Source organism: Drosophila nasuta, chromosome 2R (assembly GCF_023558535.2).
Source record: "Drosophila nasuta strain 15112-1781.00 chromosome 2R, ASM2355853v1, whole genome shotgun sequence".
Taxonomy (NCBI): domain Eukaryota; kingdom Metazoa; phylum Arthropoda; class Insecta; order Diptera; family Drosophilidae; genus Drosophila; species Drosophila nasuta.
Genome location: NC_083456.1, coordinates 32,046,697 through 32,068,309, shown reverse-complemented (window position 1 = coordinate 32,068,309; position 21,613 = coordinate 32,046,697). Strand labels below are relative to the sequence as shown.

Here is a 21,613-nt window from a genome sequence, read left to right as displayed (position 1 = left end):
TTTTTTTTTTTTAATGTATTTTGGGTTCGTAAATGTTGAATAATTTTTATGTGAAATGAGAAAAAGGATTTAAGAGTTAATTGTACTACTGTCTGTTAATCTGTGCATTGGTTTCTTTGTTAAGTTGTGGTTTAAGCTGACAAGTTCAAAACAAACATGAGTAAGAAAAAGCTTATTAATTTATATTAAAGAAATATTATGAAAACAACAAACAAGACGACTTTTTATGGAAATGACAATTTTAGGAGTCATTAAAACAAGTATTAATTGCAATTTATTGGTTAAATAATTTGCAATATAAGCATCTGCTGAAGTTTCAACCAAATAAGGAATTACTTGCTTAATTAGATATTTGTATCTCTTAATTAGTCTGTGCTAATTAATAATGATATTTATGCAAATTATTTCGGCTACTGTTTTTTAATTGTTTTCATTTATAATTTCGATAGAATGGATATAACAAGCTTTAATTATATACAAATTCTCTAAGCGAAAGCTTTAATAATTTTGTATTATTGTTGTTGGCTTTGAGAATGAAATAAAAAAAATATTGAATTAAGCTTGAATGTGATCAAAAGGCAATGAAAACGTCAGTTTATTCAACTAAAGTTCGCCTCGACGCTCGCAAATCATTTGAACGCGCGCTTTTAAAAATTTCCCCGATATTAAAATTTCCCTGCATACTTTTAGGTACAAACAAAATTCCATTGCATACTTTTAGGCAGTGGCGTTAAAAGAATGAATTATGCATGCAAGGGAAGCTTTTGACAGGCAACAACTTGGCTTTGAATTATGATTCAAATAAAATTAATATTAATTAATTTTCATACACCCCCCAAAAAAAAAAAAAAAAACAAGAAACACCGTTTATAGTTAAGTTATTAGTATTATCAACAAGTGATCAAATCTAGTGTGCAACGCAGTTTCAAATGATGAAAATCCAAACCAAATAGTAGGCGGTCATAATGCAGATAATGAAGTAAGTAAAGTTCATTTTCATAATCATTTAATTAATTAACATTCGAGCACCCTTCAAACATGTTCTTTGTACATTGTTAATGCTATTGTCAATAATTTGTAAAAGCAAATAATAATAAGCGATGAATTCGCACTCTCGACTTGAATCGCATTCAAATCAATCAATTGCACTCCGGAGTCCGGACAATGTAAATTGTATTTTTGGATATGCCCCGCGGGGGCAAATTGTCAATGAGGTTGACTCGCGGTCAATAGACAAGCAACGTTTGCAAACAAGGCAGTTAACACGCCAATACCAAGTCAATAAAAACGGAAGTGGGCAAATTTTTGTTTATAGTCGTTTACGTTTTCACACGGCCCTTGCCCCCGTTTTGCGGGTGGGCCAGGGGGGTGTTGACGAACAGGGGAAGCCCAAAGACAACAACACAGTGCACGTTGCACTCAGGAGTCGAGTTAATAGATTTAGATATATTAAATAAATGCATTAAGCGAAGGCTGTTTGCCGCTTGGCTGGCCAAAAGTAAAGGAGCTGCAATTAAGTAAAAGTTAACAACAATAATACGAATGCGAATACGACTGCGCATTTTATTGTTGGCTTAACATTAACGAAAAAATTAACGATTACCTCAACAACTAATTATTGGCAAACAAAGTTGCATCTGCCAGCCGCCTGATGGCGTTAGTCGACCAGACGCTCTGTGGACTGCTTGACCGCCGTCTGCTGTTGTTGTGTTGGTGTGTTAGCTGCTGGCAAATATTTAGCACCTCGTCCCCTTGACCTTGGTGAAGTGCAGCGCGCGTCAGCTATTGTTTGCATGACTTGTTGTTGTGTTGCACTGAGAGTGTCACTTGAAGTTAATTAGATAATCATGGGGTTCACTCGCCAAGTGGCTTTGCCGGCTACAACGTTGCAAGCTGCATGCCGCATGCGCCCAATTGACTTGACTAAATATACACAAACTACTACGTAGTGTACAACAAATGTTCACTTGAACTTCAATCTGTTGCCGAGAACAGGAGCGCGCCCTCTGTCGGAGCAATTAGTCGGTTTGCTTAAGTGGCTGCACTCAAACGAGATGGAGTGAGTGAGAGAGAGAAGGGGAGGACAATTACATGAAAAAGTTTTGCGATGCAGTCTGGGGCGAGCTTGCTTGCCAGCTGTCAGTCAGAAGAAGCTTTTGAAGTTCGCCTTTGGTTCTGCGCCTGCTCACCCGCACAGCTTTTTTTTGCGCGCGCGCTGCTCGCGTCAACGTCAACGGCCGACGCAAGGCGTCGCGCTGCTGTCGTCGCTGCTGCTGATGGCTGTCGCGTCGTCGCACATTGCGCGTTTAACAGGCGCACCGCACAGTTTGAGCTCAGTTTCATTCAGAAGTTAAGCTTAAACGCGTCTACGTCAGTCAGTCAGTTAGTCAGTTTCTTGCTTTTCTGTCTCCCGCTCGCGTTCGTTGCTCATTAGGCAATTGCGAAAATTTTTTCGATTTTTACAAAGTTCTTGTGAAATATGTACGTATGAGCTAGACACTCACACACAAACACACTCACATACCATACAGACACACTTAAATACATACTTAGTTAGTCTTTTGGCCGTGCGTTAGCGTTATATTTGTGTGTTGTGGTTTTTTGCGGTTTTCAGTTCCAGTTTCAATTGATTGCAAGCAGGAGCACAACAACCACTACAACAACAACACAGCAACGAGTGCAACAGCGACAGCTACACAACAACAAGTGCAACTGCAATAGCTACAGCAGCAAGAAGCGAGCAGCGGGCAGCAAAATTGTTGGTAAGTTTTCTTCACATACGTTTTGTGCTATTACTTCTTTTGCAACTGTTGTGTTGTTGTTTCTGCTTTGCGCTTTGTCCAACAAGCTGGCAACACTGCCCCAATAACGAAATACCTCAAATAATAAACAAAGCGCAGACTAGAAGTAGAAGCAGCGGCACCAGCAAACCAGAAAAAAAAAAGAAACTGGCAATTGCAAATACAAAAACAACGAAAATTATGATGCACATTTCTTGCGATTGCACACTTGACCCAATAAATAATATAATACTCGCTATAATTGGCTAATTAATATATATTCGCTATCAGGCAACTAATTACTAATGTGTAATTTATGATTTATGGCACTGGTTGCCATCTCGCTCTCTCTTCACTCTCCCTTTTTCGTCTAATTCGCTTGAGGTGCTGCCATCGATGATCAGCTGACTTTTGTTTACATAGAGGGCGCTTGCAGGGCTGGAGACGTAGTTCAAAGTTCTAGCAATTCTCATGTTATGCTGTTGTTCTTCTTCTTACATATTTGGCAGTGCAAAGTTCCAGCGACTCTCCAGCCATGGTTCTTGTTATGCTGTTGTTCTTCTTCTTACATATTTAGCAGTGCAGTAAATCTTGAGTCAGCAGCACTATAATTAGCAGATTTGTGTTAACTGATTGCTCGTTATGCAGTGCCATTTACAAGCTGCACGAAATCCCCGCACGATCACAGATCACAGAAAATTTAACCCCAGTCCATGCTCAACCTTGGACTTGACTCTTCTTGTTGTCCGGGAGCATCGCATCGCATCGCATCGCTTCGTTTTACCTGCCTGCGTTGTCACATTATGTCCGGCTGATGAGAGAGGCAACGCCTTTGTTGTTATAGCCGAGTCGGTTAACTTGGCCCTGTTGTGTTGCCAATTTAAAACAACTTTTGGAAACAACTTTCAAGCGTTTATTTTGCGTCTGGTGAGGCAAGAATGTTTTATGACTCCCCTCCCTCGCCTAGTGCAAGATCGGGATGACTCCCAGCTTCTTCTTCTTCTTCTCGTTGCCATATCAATCTGATATACAATATTTATAAATAGTTTGATGTTCACTTCCGTATTGTGTTGCTTATTGAGAGGATGTTTTTTCTTCTGATTGAACTTGTTAATGCCTAGGTAATGATAATGGGAATGCATCAACCGGTTCCTTCAGAAATTCCCCCTTTATTTTGTGGCCTGCCAATTGAATGAGTTATTGAATCGCTCGGGATTTCGCTTTCAAAGACATTACATTACATTATTCCGCGTGCTCTTTGCTCTTTACTTGGAATTCCACTCACGTAGTTCACATTTAGCATGAAATTTACAGACTTACCCTTCTGCTTCTTATTCTTCTTCTTCCATTCTGACTGATCTAAAGATCGCGCTCTCCGATCACACTGCGGTCAATGTGCTCAGCGCAAAATTCCCCAAACATAAAAATTGCTTCGAGAGCAGACAAATGGAAGTGTGGACTCCACCACACTCGCATTTACACACACATTTACTCACTCACTCTCTATAAATAATTCAAACGCACGTTTGTCTAGAACAGGATCCGCCTTTAACATTGACCTGGAGGGGGGCCGGGGGCGGCACGGGGCAAAGTCTTTTTGCCTGGTCTGCGGCATGCTAATTTGTAAACACAACAACGAGCTGACATTGACAGCCAACTGTGATTTTGGGCATTCATAAAAAGCCCAGCAGAAGAAGCTCCACGCAAAGAGAAAGAGAGAGAGAGAGAGAGAGAGAGAGCAAGAAAGAGAGGGAAGAAGAGAAAAAGAAAGATAGAAAGATTGCAAAAGAGCACGAGATGTTTTGATACACATTTGTTTAAATATAAAAATACTTGGAATACTCTACAAACAATGATAATTCATTTTTATAGTACTTTACTTCAAAGATCTTATTAATTTATCCTACAAATCCAACTTATACTGAGAATACTTAGAATACTATACAAATAATTAATTTTTACTATATTAAGAAGATGCTATCAGTTTAGCTCACATGTTTAAATATAATATAATAAATAAAATAATTTGAATACTTTACAAACAATGATAATTCATTTTTATAGCACTTCATTTCAAAGATCTTATTAGTTTATCCTACAAAATTCAACTTATACTACGAATACTTAGAATACTATACAAACAATTAATTTTTACTTTATTTAAAAGATTATTTTAGTTTAGCTCACATGTTTAAGTATAAAATATTTAAATATAATATATAAAATACATAGAATACTTTACAATGATATTTAATTTTTACTTTATTCTAAGTTTAACTTACAAATTCATGGAATACTTTACAAACAATGATATATCAATTTTACTTTTTTTCAAAGATTCTAATAGTTTATCTCGCAAATTGAAATTTACTTTAAAATAAATCCCTTTTAAAAATATTGGATTAAAAAGTATTCCTTCAAGCTGAAAGGTTAATATTATTTAATTATAATGATTATATTTAATTCGTAGTCTCATCAAAAAGTAGTTTTGAATTTATTGCAACTCTTTCAGTTCCCTTAAAATTCCCATCCGAAAATTAGATTCAAATATTGTCTTTCAAACTGAATATTTACATGACTTTTCTCTTAACAACGTAGCATTAAATGGTGTAAATTCTAGCTAGTAATTATATTTTATTGAAAAATTAAGTCACCATAAAAAGTTGTTGATTTATGGCAACTTTTGCACCTTCTACTAAAGTCAAGGAAATTTAAATCTGTCAAGTTTACATTACTTTTCCCTCAACAAAAAATAGTCTCACGTTGCGTAAATTCTTGATAATAGTTAAACAACTAATTCCCCTTCTTACTATAACCATGACTCATTTATGCAAATCGTCTGACAAAGTCAAGGACTGTCAAACTGTATAGAATGGGTTTCCCTTTCCGCCTGATTGCGTATACGACACGTGTGCTTTGCGGTGCGACGCATAAAAATCAAGTGATTGCCTCATTAGAATAAGAACTTTGACTTTTGGTCTATTGTGAAATCATTTACCTGGAAACTGTTAAATTTTCCATTTGGCTATAATAATAATTTGATGTGCAAACTTTACGCGGAATATTTGTGAGAAGAGAAGTTTTCCGATTAAAATTAAATGCCATAAATTAGCAATTAAGCGATGTAAACAGAGAACAGAAATAGAAAATGGAAATAACACGTGAGCAGTGCATGTCAAACTGTAGAGTTAAGATTACGCCTACACATTGCGCATACGACGCGTGTTACGTGAAGAAGTTTCGTTTGCGAACTTTGGCCTGATCTGTGATCTGCGTTCTGTGTTGTGAAATTGTTTACAAACCGAATGTGAAAAAAGTCAAGAGAGAACTTTGTTTCCGTCATGATGATATATGAGAATAAGGCGAGACACTTGCGATTTTGCAATGCGTAAATATGTGCAAATTGTCGACGCTTGTTGTGTGTTATGACTAATGAAAACAATTAACAGAGTTTTATCTGCCAACTCGCGTTGTACGTGTGCCGCATAATCAAAACATAGCTGACAGACAGACAGATATTGCCGGTAATTCTAGAATTATTATCCTTCTCTGCTCAGACTGCATAAACAGCTGAGCTTCGCAGCTGTGGTTTCAAATCGAAATCAGCTGATTCCCAAATTCCGTTTTAAACCAAACCAATAAATGATCAGCGATCAGTTGTTGGCCCATTTGTGGCGATTTACAAAATCAAAACAAATGGGAAACACGATTGAAAGATACTGCGAATGGAGTCATGTTTAGATATTAACTGTTAATTGAGGTAATTAGTGCGCTTAACTCGAGTCGAGTCGAACAAAAGCAATGCGAAAAATGCAACAAATTGATTTCAACATAATCAGACAACACTATAAATGCCAGAGAGTATAAAGTATACGCAGTGTAAGCCACGAAACTCAGTCAGTTGGTCAGCATGCATGGCTAATTAATTGGCTAACCTCTGACACGCTTAACGGTTTTTTTTTAGCCAAAGTTCAAGCCTAGTTTAACAACCAACGCGGTTCAGCTAATTAAGGAAAACATGCGGTTCAGCTACTCGGGCTATTAACTTGTCTGCCTTCTCCTCCCTTCTCTTCCTCACACTTTGCCTTCACTTTTATTTACTTGAATATGACAAATACGCACTTGCATTCACCTGCTTGAATGTACTTTATTTCATATTTATGCGTACTCAAATAGTTTATTGTTGATAAATCAGATACTTTATGCGAAAATGCGTGACAATTATTTGCAGTCGATTGCTTCCCGATTTAAGAGCTTTTTATTTACATAAGTGGTTTTTATTTTGAATTAAGCAACTTTGTTTTGAATTCTTAAAATTCTTACTTTGAACTTGTAGTACTTAAATTTTCAATAAATTTGGCACATTTGATTTTATGTGATTTACATTCATTTTTCATTTTAAGCCATTTGCAACTTTATTTTGTATTCTTAAAATTTACTTTTATTAACTTAAATATTGCAATTTTGGTTTATATCAAGGTTCGATCAATTTAACACCTTATTTTGTATTCTTCAAATTCACTTTTTATTGAAAAGATGTACCAATTTTTTTTTAATAAGTTTGATACATTTTATTTAAAGTCATTTTCGTTTACATTGAATATCGATTTAAGCAATTCATTTTGTATTCTTAAATTTCCTTTCCTTAGCCACAACTAACTTTCTTCAATAATGATTGAGGCAATAAGATTGAACTAACAATAACAGATAGATGTGAATATTCTTTCATATTTAATATTTAATTTCTGTTTCGCATATTCAAACTGTACATTTGATATTAACCGTGTGTAATTTATCATTTTAACCTTTGCTCATCACTTGCAACGAAATCTTTTGCCCACAAATATTTGGCGCTTAATTCCTTCATTATTTGGTGTATTAACTTTTTTTGGAATTATAATTACAATAAGTGGCTGATGATAATCAGATTGTCACCAATTAAGCTAAGCAGCTTCAAATTGCGACTCTACAATTTATAAACTTGTTTCAGTGTCTGCAACCTTTTAAAATATTTTGTAGTAAAGTACCTTACTTTACTTTTTTTGGTATTGTCTGAAGATGAGTTTCATTTGCTTTAGAAATTTAAAGAATAACATGTTTCCTAAACTAATTTGTCACACGATCCAAAAAGGGAGCATTGCGAAATTCGTTTGAAATCTTTTCGCTTTCATTAAATATGTAGATGTATTAAAAATTAAAAAAGAATGCGTGGGAAACTCACTAAACTTCTAATATATTTTAAAGTGAGGTAATCAAATTATTAATTATTTGTTATTTTTAGAAGTTCATTAGCTTTAAAGATTGCAAAGTTCACAAAATTTTTGGAGAGTTCAAAGAACAACTTGAACCAAATTTGAGCATTGCGGATTATACAAGTTTTCTATTTTATTTTTAGTTGATTATTTAGTAAATAAGCTAATATTATATTCAAATAAGAATTAGAATTGTAATTTATGCTTTATATTTTGAACTCTTCCCTAATTTGTTTTGTATTTAAATGATAATTTGGAAAGTTCGTGTTTTTTGTTTACTCAAAACTCAATTCAATTAACTGACTTGTCATGATCAAAAGTCATTTGTTCAATTTGTTGCTCGTTTCTTCGATTTGTCTAACCCAAAAAGCGCAGCTTATGCAGCTTGAACTTCACTTTTGAGATTTCGAGATTTTGTGATTTTTTGCAAGTGCATCTTGAGTGTTAATTATTTCCGTTTGCTTCTCTCCCTCAAGCGACAAAGGCAAGCAAACAATTTGCAATGAATTAATTAGCTAAATACAAAAGTCTCATTCTCAGTCTCTTTTCTCTTTCTCTGTCTCTGTCTCAGTTTAATGCGATAAACAAATAACATTACTCGAAACACATTTCGAATTTTTACAGAATTCTTCTTTTTTTTTACATTTAATGTAGTCAATTAAATATTTGTTGTGGCTTCCGTAAGAACCGAAAGACGTTAATGAAAGGTCGTCACATTTGTGACTTTTACAGGCAAAAAGATTGTTGTCTAACTATGATAATGATCTTGTGTTTCCCTTTGTAATTGGTTAAATACGAAAGAATTAACTGACAACTGACAACTGTAAATTTAAAGCGCAATTTGCTAAATGTTTTGTCAACATGCTGTCAACTTTATTTGCAGGTCACAAAACTTTGCTTTCCCTAGAACTAAATGTATTTATTAATAGATAACTTATTTATGATTGTGTTGGATTGAACTTTCATTTTAAAGAAATTAGAATGGGATTTATTTTTCAATTATAGTTATTTTTAATTATTTATCTGACGCTTATTTATTTATTTAGATGTCGCATTTTGTATGTTTCTAGATTTCATTTCTGTAACAATTTTAAATTGTATTTAATAGATAACTTAATAGATAACTTATTTATGATTGTATTGGATTATATTTTCATTTTAAAGAAATTAGAATGGGATTTATTATTATTTACTTATAGTTCTTTTTGATCATATATCTGACGCTTATTTATTTCTTATTCATTCAGAATTTAGATGTCGCATATTTTATGTTGTTAGATTTCAAATTTTTCTTAAGCAATTTTAAGTTGTATTTTCTTTACTAAGCAAATAAATTATATAAATTTAAAATACTTATTTAAAGTAATGTTAAAATGTGACTAAAATAGGTGTTAAATACAGAAATCGGAAGTGTTTAAAACAACTTTTAAACTTTTGCCATTCTGAAGCAAAAAGTTTTATTCAAATTCGCATAAACAAAAAGGCAATTGTATAAAGCAGTTTGCTGTCATAAATTGAAATAGAATATGCGTAGTTAGTTAAAGTATTTTTAGTTGGTTTTAATGAATACTTTGTTAATATGCCGCCTACATTGAACTTGCTATAAACAAATCAGCAATGAAGAAGCAGCAGAATAACAAATGAAAACTTCTCATTTTTTTCGTTGTTGTTGTTGTGATGACATTGAAATTGGGCAAATGTTTGAGGTTGAAGCTGTAGAGAGAGACGTTGATGAAGTTGTCAAAAAGCAACAAAAGTAACAACAATGAATAGTCCACATACATTCACATACACTCACAGATATATTCACTTGACATTGTCATTTGGATGTTGCCTTTGCCTTTGAAACTGTCTCAGCCTTTGTGGTTTATGGGTTTTGTTTTAGCCGCATATATTGGACACAAAAGTACGAGTAAGTACTCGCATTATATTAAATCGTAATTTGCTGTTTTACTCGCATGACGATGGTCTCTTGTCTCTTCTCCGTTGTCTGTTTGGTCTGTGTTTTTGTGACAGACTTTGCACAGAGATTAGTGACTTATTAGCCACGACGGTTGCCTTGGTCAAGGGATGCTGTCTGCCGTCTGCTTTTGCCTCTGCCATGGCCTTAACATAAGCCTGCCAGTTAACAATTTTAATTAGCCACAACATGCCACAAGACCTTCGCTTTTCACTGTCTGTCTCTGCAGAAGCTGCAGACGCTGCTCTTCTTTTATTTTCGCTGCCTGCCATGGAAGGTTAGCTTACCTCGCTTCAACTTCTACAGATGATTGAATGTTGCATTAAATCTCGCATTTATTTTACACAAAAGTGCTTTAGCTGAAGACTCTTTATAAGGAAATGTCGAGAGCAGACAATGATTTGCCTTGACTTCATTGTAGTTATTCCTTTAATTTGCTAAACTGAAGATTATCTCTATTTTTATTTATAAAACTTGCATTTTTATTTGTCTCCTTTGAATGCAGTACTATATCAATGTACTAAATATAACTTTTAGTATATTTTAGTATATATGTGGTATTTAAATTTAGTGTGCTTTTAAATAAAAATACTATATCAATATACCAAATATGACCTTTAGTATATTTTAGTATATTTTCGGTATTTCAATTTGGTATATTTTTAAATCGAAGTATTGTATCAATATACCAAATATAACCTTTAGTATATTGTAGTATATTATCTATGTGACAATTTGGTATATTTTTAAATCAAAGTACTATGTCAATATACCAAATATTACCTTTATTATAATTTAGTATACTATCTGTGTGACAATTTGGCATATTTTTAAATCAAAGTACTATATCAATATACTAAAAATATAACCTTTGGTATATTTTAGTATATTATATGTGTGGCAATTTGGTATATTTTTAAATCAAAGTGCTGTATCAACCTTTAGTATATTTTCTGTATTTCAATTTGGTATATTTTTAAAGTACTGTATCAATACACATAATATAACCTTTAGTATATTTGCTGTATTTTAGTTTGGTATATTTTGAAATCAAAGTCAAATTCTTAAAAAATTATAAAGTTCTTTTATTTGAGGAAATGTTGAAGGCATTACTAAATGATTACATCGACTAGACTTTACAGAATTTTATTTCCCTTTAATCAAATTTAAGGTCTTCTTATTTAGATAATTAGCATATTTAATCCATAAATAAAACTTCTAAAATCAAAATGACTTTAATTGAAGGTATTTATTTGAGGAAATATTGAAGGCGTTGAATTATTACCTTAACTTGTCTTTATTTATGTAATTTACGATTCTATATTGTATATTAAGTATTCATTAAGTTTGACTTTGATTATAGGAACCTTTAGATTACTTTATCTTTTGATTTAACTAATTAGCATTTTTACTGCACACATTAGATAATCGCAATCAGAATCAATATTAAATTTTTACTACTTTTTCTTCCTCCCTCTCAAGTTCAAAGTGTTTAAGAATTTGTTATGCACGTTTCAAATTTAATAGCAAGAATTTCCTATAATTATCTCACCTTAAGCTGCTCAATTCCTATATAATTTAAATAATTATGAAAGCTAATCAATAAGTCTGTCTAATTAGTTATTCGAATGTGATATTGATTGCATTCACTTCATAATTCTCATGTAACATTCTCTTCCTTCTCCCTTCCCTTTGCCTGTTTTTCCGGTTGGCCTTTTTTAATGCAAAGTTCGGCAGCAGCTGAGCAAAAAGTCGAGATGAAGGTCCACTACAGTGTGCAAATATGTATCTATCTATCTATATATCGCTGGGATTCAAGTGTTTTTTAGCTGGACGGACAAAGTACTCGCTTGTTGTTTTTGTTTATCTATTTGCTTGTGCTTGTGTTCAGGTAAATAATCTAAAAATTGCGCCTTGTGCGGCCCAAAACGAGGCATTAACTTTCCGCCAAACTAACGACAACGACTACAACAATGAAAAATCAAAATATTAATAAGCAATTTCAATGAAATTCACAGAGAGGTGTGCCACAGAACACACTAAAATTTTAAATGTGCTTCCCACACACATCATCACACACAAAAAAAGGTTGAACTAAAGTTCATTGACTAAAGGTTTGTTATTTGGCAGCTCGGAGATTCGTAGTTTATTTTTTTTTTGGAAGAATGCCTGATTGCAAACAGAAGTTAATTTAAAGTGTTTTCATTAGAGATTTATCTGTGTGAAAATTAGATTATTACTTTGAGGAAATATATAACTGATTAATGGATTGAATATATCAGAATGTTCTCATCACTTGTTGAGCATAATTCAAGTTAATCGATTAGTTAGATACTTTAAACAATTGCAATGGATTTATGGTTAAATTAACTAAGAGAAATATAGTATATCGATATACCAAATATAGCATTCGGTATATTTTAGTATTGTTTCGATATTGTTCTTCGATAATATTCTTCTATTGAAAGTGTTCCCTCAAAAAAAAAGTTAATTTCATTGACTAAAGGTTTGTTATTTGGCAGCTTAGAGATTCGTAGTTTATTTTTTTTTGCCTGATTGCAAACAGAAGTTCTTTAAAAGTGTTTTCATTAGAGATTTAGCTGTGTGAAAATTGGATTATTTCTCTGAGGAAATATATAGTTGATTAATGGATTGAATATATCAGAAAGTTCTCATCACTTGTTGAACATAATTCATGTTTATGGATTAGTTGGATAGTTGAAGTGATTACATTGGATTTATGGTTAAATTTACAAAGATTAATATAGAGTGTGTTCTATGTTTTTGTTGTCAGCTTATCATTGAACAGATTTATTATAATGAACTGCTCTTGGCAGTTATCAGAGCTAGATAATGTGAGAGGTTTACATGTTGCATTTAAGTGCAAAGAGTTTAGTTTATTGTCAACAGATTTATTATATTGGGTATCAGAATAATTAGAAATAGATAATGTGCTAAGCTTACATGTTGCATTTAATATTAAGTGCAAATATGAACGATGTAGCTGATTGTGAACAGATTTATTATATTTTTGGAGTCTATCATTCTACACAGTTTATTTAGTATCTGAATTATTGGAGCTACATAATGTGCTGCATTTAATGCCAAGTGCAAAGGGAAATGTATCTTTTATTGCGAATCGATTTATTGAATTTCTCGCAATCTATCATTCAATTAAACTCATTGGGTATCAGAATAGTTAGAATAAGAATCTAAAGACATATATATTTAAGCTATAAATTTAGATTATCATAATTGTAACTAAATAGGTAACTCAATTGACGCTTTGAGCATTCAGCTTAATCTTTTCTTATATAGCCATGAAATTATGTTTCATACTTAGTTTCATTTAGTTCATTGCCTCTTTTCCAGCTACTAATTTGATGTGGCTTCTAAAGCACAGATACTTTAGTATCTCACAGATACTTTTACTACGTTTGTGATCTTTGCTAAGGTCACCAAAAGTGTTTAGTAAATCTTTTGCAGTCCATTTAATAAACGAAAATGTTATGTGCTGTTAATTCGCTCGCAATGCAGCGACACTGAGCACAAGATTAAGTAGCCGAACCGTTGGCGGAACTGTTGCTGTTGATGTTGATGTTGTTGCTACTGTTTTTTGTTGGTTGCTGTTGCTACTATTTGTTGTTGCTTTGCTCTGTGCGCTGAGAATTTTTTTTGATATCGTATGCGATTTTATTTGCTTGCCAATTGCGAAATCGTAACGCTTGAGCGCATTTTATATCCACAGTGTATAGAGTGTGTTGGTGTGTGTATGAGTGTGTGTGTATGTGTTGGTTGTAGTGTGTGCGACGCAACTTTAGATGTTTGCAGTTGATGTCCGCCAATTGGGCAAACAGCTGGCCCATTTTTGGGCGTGTCACTCGCATAACTACAACGAGCGAGTATCTCGAACGTATTTGGGGATGTGCTGAATGGAGAGAGGAGTGCGGGGAGAGGAGAGGAGCGGAGGGGAGGGAGGGCAGGCAAGTGTGTATTTGATATTTAAGCCAGTTAGTACTTGCGCTCATTGTGTTTCTCATTATCATTAGGCAGCTCAACAACTGAACACCGAGCAGCACATTTTGTTGGCCAAATTTCACGAGAGCTTAGAACTCGTTTCCGAGATGGATCGCTTGACAAATATTTGATGTCTCAACTGTCGCTCTGTCGGACGGTCTGACGGACGTAGACGAAGCAAACCTCAGTTGTTTATGCGGCTTCTCAGGGCCATTAATGAGAAGCAATGAGAAAGCTTTCAGCTTGTGTCTTAGCCAATGTCTAAAGCAAAGAAAAAAAAAAGTATGCAAGCTGCAGTTGAGTGAGCTCGACTGTGAAATACCTGCTAACCATTTTCAATTAGAGTATTATGGTATTTTTATTAAAATATACTTAATTAATATACCACAAAAGTGCCAAAATACGCATATCGCCTGTTGACAATTTAGGTTTTATTATTATCCTTCAAATATACCAAATTTAACTTTGAAAAATTCGGGAACATACCAAAGGATACATTTGTTGTAATTGGTAGACAAAATACGTTACATTATTGTTGTTATATTATACCAAATTAATATACCGAAAATACTGGAATATACCAAAAGGTGTACTTTTCGTATATTGATACATTATTATTATGTATAGTACCAAATGCTATATTTGATATATTAATAAACCAAATATAGCTTTTGGTATACCAAATTAATATACCGAAAATACTAAATACTAAATACAAATGGTATACTTTTCGTATATCGATACATTATTATCTATATACCAAATATAGCTTTTGGTATACCAAATTAATATACCGAAAATACTAAATACTAAATACAAATGGTATACTTTTCGTATATCGATACCGTATTATATATAGTACCAAATGCTGTATTTGATATATCAATATACCAAATATAGCCTTTGGTATTTTGTTAGTATTTTGAGTATATTATTAAAAATAATACCATTATATATTGTTTTCGATGATAATATAGATTTCGGTTTATTTATACTATATACTCTAGTATATCAATATACCAACTATAGCCTTCAGTATATTTTAGTATTTTGTCCGCTGTTGACGCAATCAATAAATATACTTCTGACTGTAGCCACAATGCGTTACCGTATTATTCTTAACTTATACCAAATAAATATACCAAAAATACTAGAATATACCGAAAACTATATTCGGTATATGTGTATACTATTCTTTGCATCTCCTGTTAACGCTGATCAAGTAACATATTCTTGACAGTATGCACACAGTTGTAATACCCTTCCACCCCATGAGTTACCGGGTATAAAAAGGAAAAAACCCTCAAGCTAGACGTGGTGACGATTTATTTGTTGTGTGTTTGCCAAGCTTAATCATTATCATTACCACACATTAGCCCAAGCGTTGGCTGAGCCTTCAATTTGAAAGGTGTCTTTGTCTTTTTCTTTATTTTTATTTTTTATTTGTATTTTTTAGTTATCGTTGGTCTTCAGTCTTTAGTCTTCGGCTTCGGCTTCGACCATTGTGCAATTGCAATTGCCCCTGCCCATGCCCATGCCACAAAAACAGATCAAAGCCAAAGCAAAGCACAAAAGCAGGCATCGACTTCAATTTAAATAGTTTGTCTCTGGTTTTTTTTTTGGCTTTGTTTACAGCTGTGTTGCATACATAATTCAATTTATAGTCGTATGTCATTATGGGGGCCACAAAATCCCAGTTCCCCGACTCCGAATCCGACTCCAACTACGACAACATAAAACAGTTAACTGCCAGTCGAAGTTGCTGCTGCTGTTGCACTCCCCAGCAATCAGACGAAGATAATGAGAGAGCCTTAGCGCTATTCATTTCATCAGATACTCGTATTTCCACTGCCAAAGAAATAAATGATGAACACAGCGATGCGATGCGATGATGATCATCTTGATGTGCTAACATTTTATAAAGTCAACAGCCAAACAGCTTTCTAAGTGCTTGCAAGCTCATTAAGCGCAGTCTTTAAATGTGCTTTCTAAGTGTGTGTCTAAGCTCCATTGTCTATGCACTTTTAATCTAATTATGAAGATCACTCGCTGCTCTCAGGCTCACCTGAAACGAATCTCAAACAATCGCAATCGCTTTCTAGCGGCGCTTTCAAGCGGATTACGATTCAATCTGAGTGCAGTCTTAATTCATTGCAACGATCTGCGATTATCTAACGCATTGCAAGCTAGCTTTGTTATATATTCGATTCACCTGTGAGTTAACACTCTGCAACTTTCATTCTAATCAAGCTAATTACTCAGATTACCAGCGAGATACCAAAATGTCGTAATTCTAAACTATTCGGAAATTAGAGTTACACTTTAAAAGCACTTTTCCTTTCTCCTAGCAAGAAATAATTGAATCGAAGTAATCACAATTTTGTTGGGATTAGACAAATGTTTTTAATACTAAATATTCAGTATTCATTGCTTTTCGTATTTGGAAAATATGTTAGTTATGTAAAGAAATCATATTTTTTCCTTTTTATGCAAGTTTAAAATAAATAAGTAATATAAATATGTTAATTAGGTAAAGAAATCAAATCTTTTCTTATTCATACAAGTTTAAAATAAATAACACCTCCATTGAAAAATTTCCATCCCACCATAGTAAAACAGCTTCATATTTTTAAATTCGTGTTCTATATTTAACATTGTTCCATTCAAAAGTGATACTCTGATTATTGCGGCCTTTTTGATACCATTTTTGTAATAAGATTTGTCTTTTGTTGTTTGTCTTTTTGAAATATTGAACCAACTTAAATGAAAGAATCTTTTAATACATTATTCAAAATAAAACAGTTCGAAATTAAGTAATTAATATTTAATATTTCAAGAATTGAAGAAACATTAATTAGATTTACTTAAAGTAACATATTATTGGACAGTAAATTTGTATAGCATTGATTTGGAATTGAATCGTAAAGTCGTTTAGAAAATCACCCGATGCAATTGCTGGGATCAGATTGAAAGAGCTTAGTTCAATTAGTATATTGAATATACTAGCTTAAATGAATGATACTTTTAATACAGCATATAAAATTAAACAAGTGAACATTTAATAAAAGTTTTAATATTTAAAGAAACGAAGAACCATTAATTAAATTTACTTTTAGTAATATATTATTTGACAGTAAATTTAATCATAATTTTGTTAAGCTACATTTACTGAAGTCACATCGAAAGAGTTTAGTTTAAGAATATGTTGAGCTATAACTAAGCAAACGAAACGCATAAATAATATTATTAACAATGGCATTGATTACAACATTTGGCAAACATTTGAAAATCACTTTGTCTGCATTTACATACAAATTTCATTGTTCGATTTTGACATACTTTTTAATTTGTGTTTTGTCTTCGATTTCATTGTTGTTGTTGTCGTTTTTGTTGTTGTTGTTGTTGCTGGTGTTTCTTAGTTATTGACTTTAGGCGAAAACAAAGTCAATTGTTGGCCTCTGGCACGCCCACTTTTTGGGGCGCTGGGTGTACGCGTTCGTTGTACACAAATGTAAAATTTTGCCAGGGAACGAATAGTTTTATTTGTGTGTGCGTACTACGTGTCGGCTGTGTAATGTTTTTTATTGTCAACACGCTGCCAAAACGGCGCCCGCCCTTGACTCAATTACTTGGCCTGGCCGTGGCGCATGCGCAGAATGCCGAGTATCGAGTATCGAGAGTTGACTCGACTTCGAACTGAAGATTTTTATACCCGCTACCCATAGGGTAGAAGGGTATTATATCTTTGTGCCGATAGGAAATGTATGTAACAGGTAGAAGGAGGCATCCTCGACCCTATAAAGTATATATATTCTTGATCAGCATCAACAGCCGAGACGATCTAGCCATGTCCGTCTGTCCGACTGTGTGGCTGTCCGTCTATCCGTATGAACACCTAGATCTCAGAGACTATAAGAGATAGAGCTATAATTTTTTTCGACAGCTTTTGTTATGTTGGCACGCAGATCAAGTTTGTTTCAAATTTGGGCCACGCCCCCTTCCGCCCCCGCAAATCAAAAAAAATCGAATAACAAGCTTAATTTTAATGCTAGAGTTGCGAATTTTGGTATATATAATAATAACTATAGTAGTTATGATTCCTGAATAATTGGTTACGATCAGATACAAATTTGTCGAAGTTATTAAAGAAATACTTTTGTATGGGCAAAAACGCCAACTTACTAGGGGTCTTAGTTACTTTGGCCGACAATCTGGTATATTGTGTCGTCTATGGTATATTTTGAATGCGGTACTATATCGATATACCAAACATACCATTTGGTATATTTTTTTAGTATTTTTGCAGTCTAATTGGTATATTTTGAGAATAATACCGCAAAATATATTGCTTTTATTCAAAATGGGTAGCGGGTATCTCACAGTCGAGTACACTCGACTGTACCTTTCATACTTGTTGGATCTGCTGATGGCACATTAGTACTCTGATGATGATTATGATGATGTTAATCAAGTCTGTTGATGCTGCCCACACGCTGTCTGTGAGAGAGACTAGTTGTTAATTAAATTAATTAATTAATTAACACACATCGCCAGCAAGTTGAAGTTGAAGTTGAACTTTAAAGTTGAAGCTGACAAACAAAATTATTGCGCAGACATCGCGACATCGCAATGCGTCTCGCGTTTGGGCAACTGACGTCGACGTCGCAGTCGCTGCTGACGTCGCTGCCGCAGTCAGCGTTAGCGTTGATAATGGCTTTACGAAACTTATTAATCGATTTATATGCGCCGGCACACAGAGACAGAGAGACAAGCAAAAGCGATCGCAACTCGACAAACACTCGGCCAATTTCTTTGGCATTTCCACACACACAGATACAAAAATATATTTAGCCATAGATACACAGATACTAACACATACATAAGCGTTGCATGTGGGCCCAAGGTGAGATGTAAATTGTTGTGTTTGTCTGTTTAACATTAACCGTTAGCGTTGGTGCTGCGTTGATGATGACACGCAACAACAACAACAACATCAACTAAAACAACAACAAATCAAAAGTTGTTGCTCGCTTGACACGTTTAGTTTTGACATTGTCTTGCCAAAGCCAAAAAGAATCTTGGCCATCGGCCAGCCTACAGACTGTCAGCGATAGTGTCTCTCCTCCTCCTCCTCATACTCTCTCTGTCTCTCTCTTTCTCTACGCGCTCTCTCTCTCTCGCTCTCTCAGTTGCTGTCGCAATCGCAGAAAAAAAAGAAACATTTGCGCATGCGTATCAATTTTTAATTTTATTATTACACACAACAAAGTCATCGAATATGTGTGTGTATATTTTTATACCCGCTACACATAGCATAGAAGGGTATTATAAGTTTGTGAATGCAGGAAATTTTCGGAATATACAATCACAACTGCATTATCAATGATACCAGAAAATTTGATTGCGAACAGATGAAAATTGTAAAAGTTATTTATGAAATACTTTTTTACTCTATGGTATATTTTAAATGAAGTACTATATCAATATACCAAATATATCCCTTAGTATATTTTAGTATTTTGTACTCTATCGTATATTTTAGATTTAGTACTGTGTCAATACACGAAATATGATATAGCATTACTAAAATATTTAGTATGTGGTATATTTTGAACTCTATGGTATTTTTTAAATATAGTATTATGTTAATATACCCTTAGTTTATTTTAGTATTTTTATTTAGTATGTGACATATTTTATATCTGTGGTATATTTTATATGTTGAACCATGTCAATATACCAAATATAGCCCTTGGTGTATTTCAGTATTTTGCATTTTGTATATAGTATATTTTGTACTCTATAGTATATTTTAAATTTAGTATTCTGCCAGTATATCCTTAGTATATTTTAGTATTTGGTATTTCGTATGTGGTATATTTTTGATTCTGTGGTATACTTTAAATGCAGTACTATGCCAGTATACCCTTAGTATATTTTAGTATTTTGTATTTAGTATATTTTTTACTGTATGGTATATTTTGAATGTGGTACTACGTCAATATATTCTTAGTATATTTTAGTATTTTGTATTCAGTATATTTTTACTAAATGGTATATTTTTAAATGTATTACTATATTAATATACTACATATAACCGTTGGTATATTTTTAGTATTTTACGGTATATTCATTTGGTATATTTTAGGAATAATGCCGCAATGTTTTGCTTTTATTCAAAATTAGTAAAAAGTATCTCACAGTCGACCACACTCGACTCTAGCTTTCCCACTTGTTTCTACATCTGTGTGTGTGTGTGTGACTTTGGTATATTTTTAAAGTGCGTAGTCCGCTGTCGTTGTCGCTGTCGTTGGCTTTGTATCTATTTATTTATTTATTGCATTGTGTAATAATGCAATATTAATTGCTTATTTCAAATAGTTTCATCAACTCTTTAACCCTATTGTTATTGTTATTGTGGCAGTCAAGCAATTTCTATTTGTATGCCAAAGTTGACAAGTTTTACGCGCCTTCAGCTAATGAGCTAATTAGCTTGCCATTTTTCCCTCTACTGCTGCAGCTGTTAGTAGCGATTTATTACACTGCTTGCTGTAAATTTACACACACGCTAAGTGCCCAGAGAGAGGTAGTGGAAGAGGGAGAGGGGGAGGGGGAGAGCGGCCTGTTTTTGACGCAGAACTTTCAAAAAGCAATCAAAGCGAACGCTTAATAAGTGCAACTTTGAGATACTTTTTACAGCTCGCAACTTTTTGAGTGCTGTTTAATAAGTGATATTGGCAATAAATTGAAAGATATTTATATTCACATTGACGCTGCTTTAATTTGCTAAGAGATAAGCTGAAGAGATCGAAGAGTAATAGCTTAAAGATACATTTAGAAGCTTAAAGATACCTTAACAAGTGCAGCTGATTGAAAGCGAATAAACTTACTTACTTTTGTGTAGATTTATTTTCTTTTAAATTGAATAGTAATAAATTAATGATACATTTAGTATCTTTAAGATAAAGAGATACTTACATTATTATAGATAAGTTTTTTTTTTATTTTGGAGAGTAACTACTTAAAGATATATTTAGTATCTTTAAAATACTTTAGCAATTGCAGCTGATTGAAATGTAATAGAGATACTTTTTTGTAGATTTGTTTTCTATTTAGTTTGAGACCTGCTACAGAATTTCACAATAAACAACATTTTTTATCTGCAGCTGAGGCATCTAAATTTTGCATCTAATGCATAATTAAAGATACATGATCAAAGATCTTACTTAGCTGCAAGTTCAAATGAATAGTTCGATGCAAATAAAAACTGTCTGCTGCTTTACAACTATTTTTATGAGTATTTGAAATTACTTTTAATGCAACATCAAATTAAAAAGCACTAAAAACAGTTAAGACATAAATTATTTGCTAGTAAAACTTTATTATTTTAAAGACCTCATCAATTTCGTTTTATTTTCTCTTGAATACAATCTTGTTTGTATTGAGAGATGTTTATGTTTAGAATATTTAATCCTTTTTTTACAGTCAAAATCCAGTTGTTAACATTTCAATTAGTGAATTAGGTATTGAAGTTTGGCCGATCACAACTGGTTTTATATGTAGATTAGGCCAACTATTGCCGGAATTCTGAGCAAATCGTTTTC

The 21,613-nt window shown here is 33.3% G+C and overlaps 1 protein-coding gene across 5 annotated transcripts in view; it reads left to right on the top strand.

Annotated features, from left to right (window-relative positions):
* Window positions 1-859: 859 nt before the first annotated feature.
* The window catches only part of LOC132787406 (elongation of very long chain fatty acids protein AAEL008004), a 44,744-nt gene continuing 23,990 nt past the window's right edge, over window positions 860-21,613 (top strand). Inside the window, exons 1-2 of one of the 5 annotated variants that reach the window (XM_060794427.1) lie at window positions 2,330-2,481; window positions 2,615-2,762. The gene's annotated coding sequence lies outside the window, so the exon portion shown is untranslated. Of the gene's footprint in view, window positions 980-2,329; window positions 2,763-21,613 lie in introns of those variants that run through there. The other 4 variants (XM_060794426.1, XM_060794419.1, XM_060794422.1 and 1 more) reach the window with 4 other exon arrangements.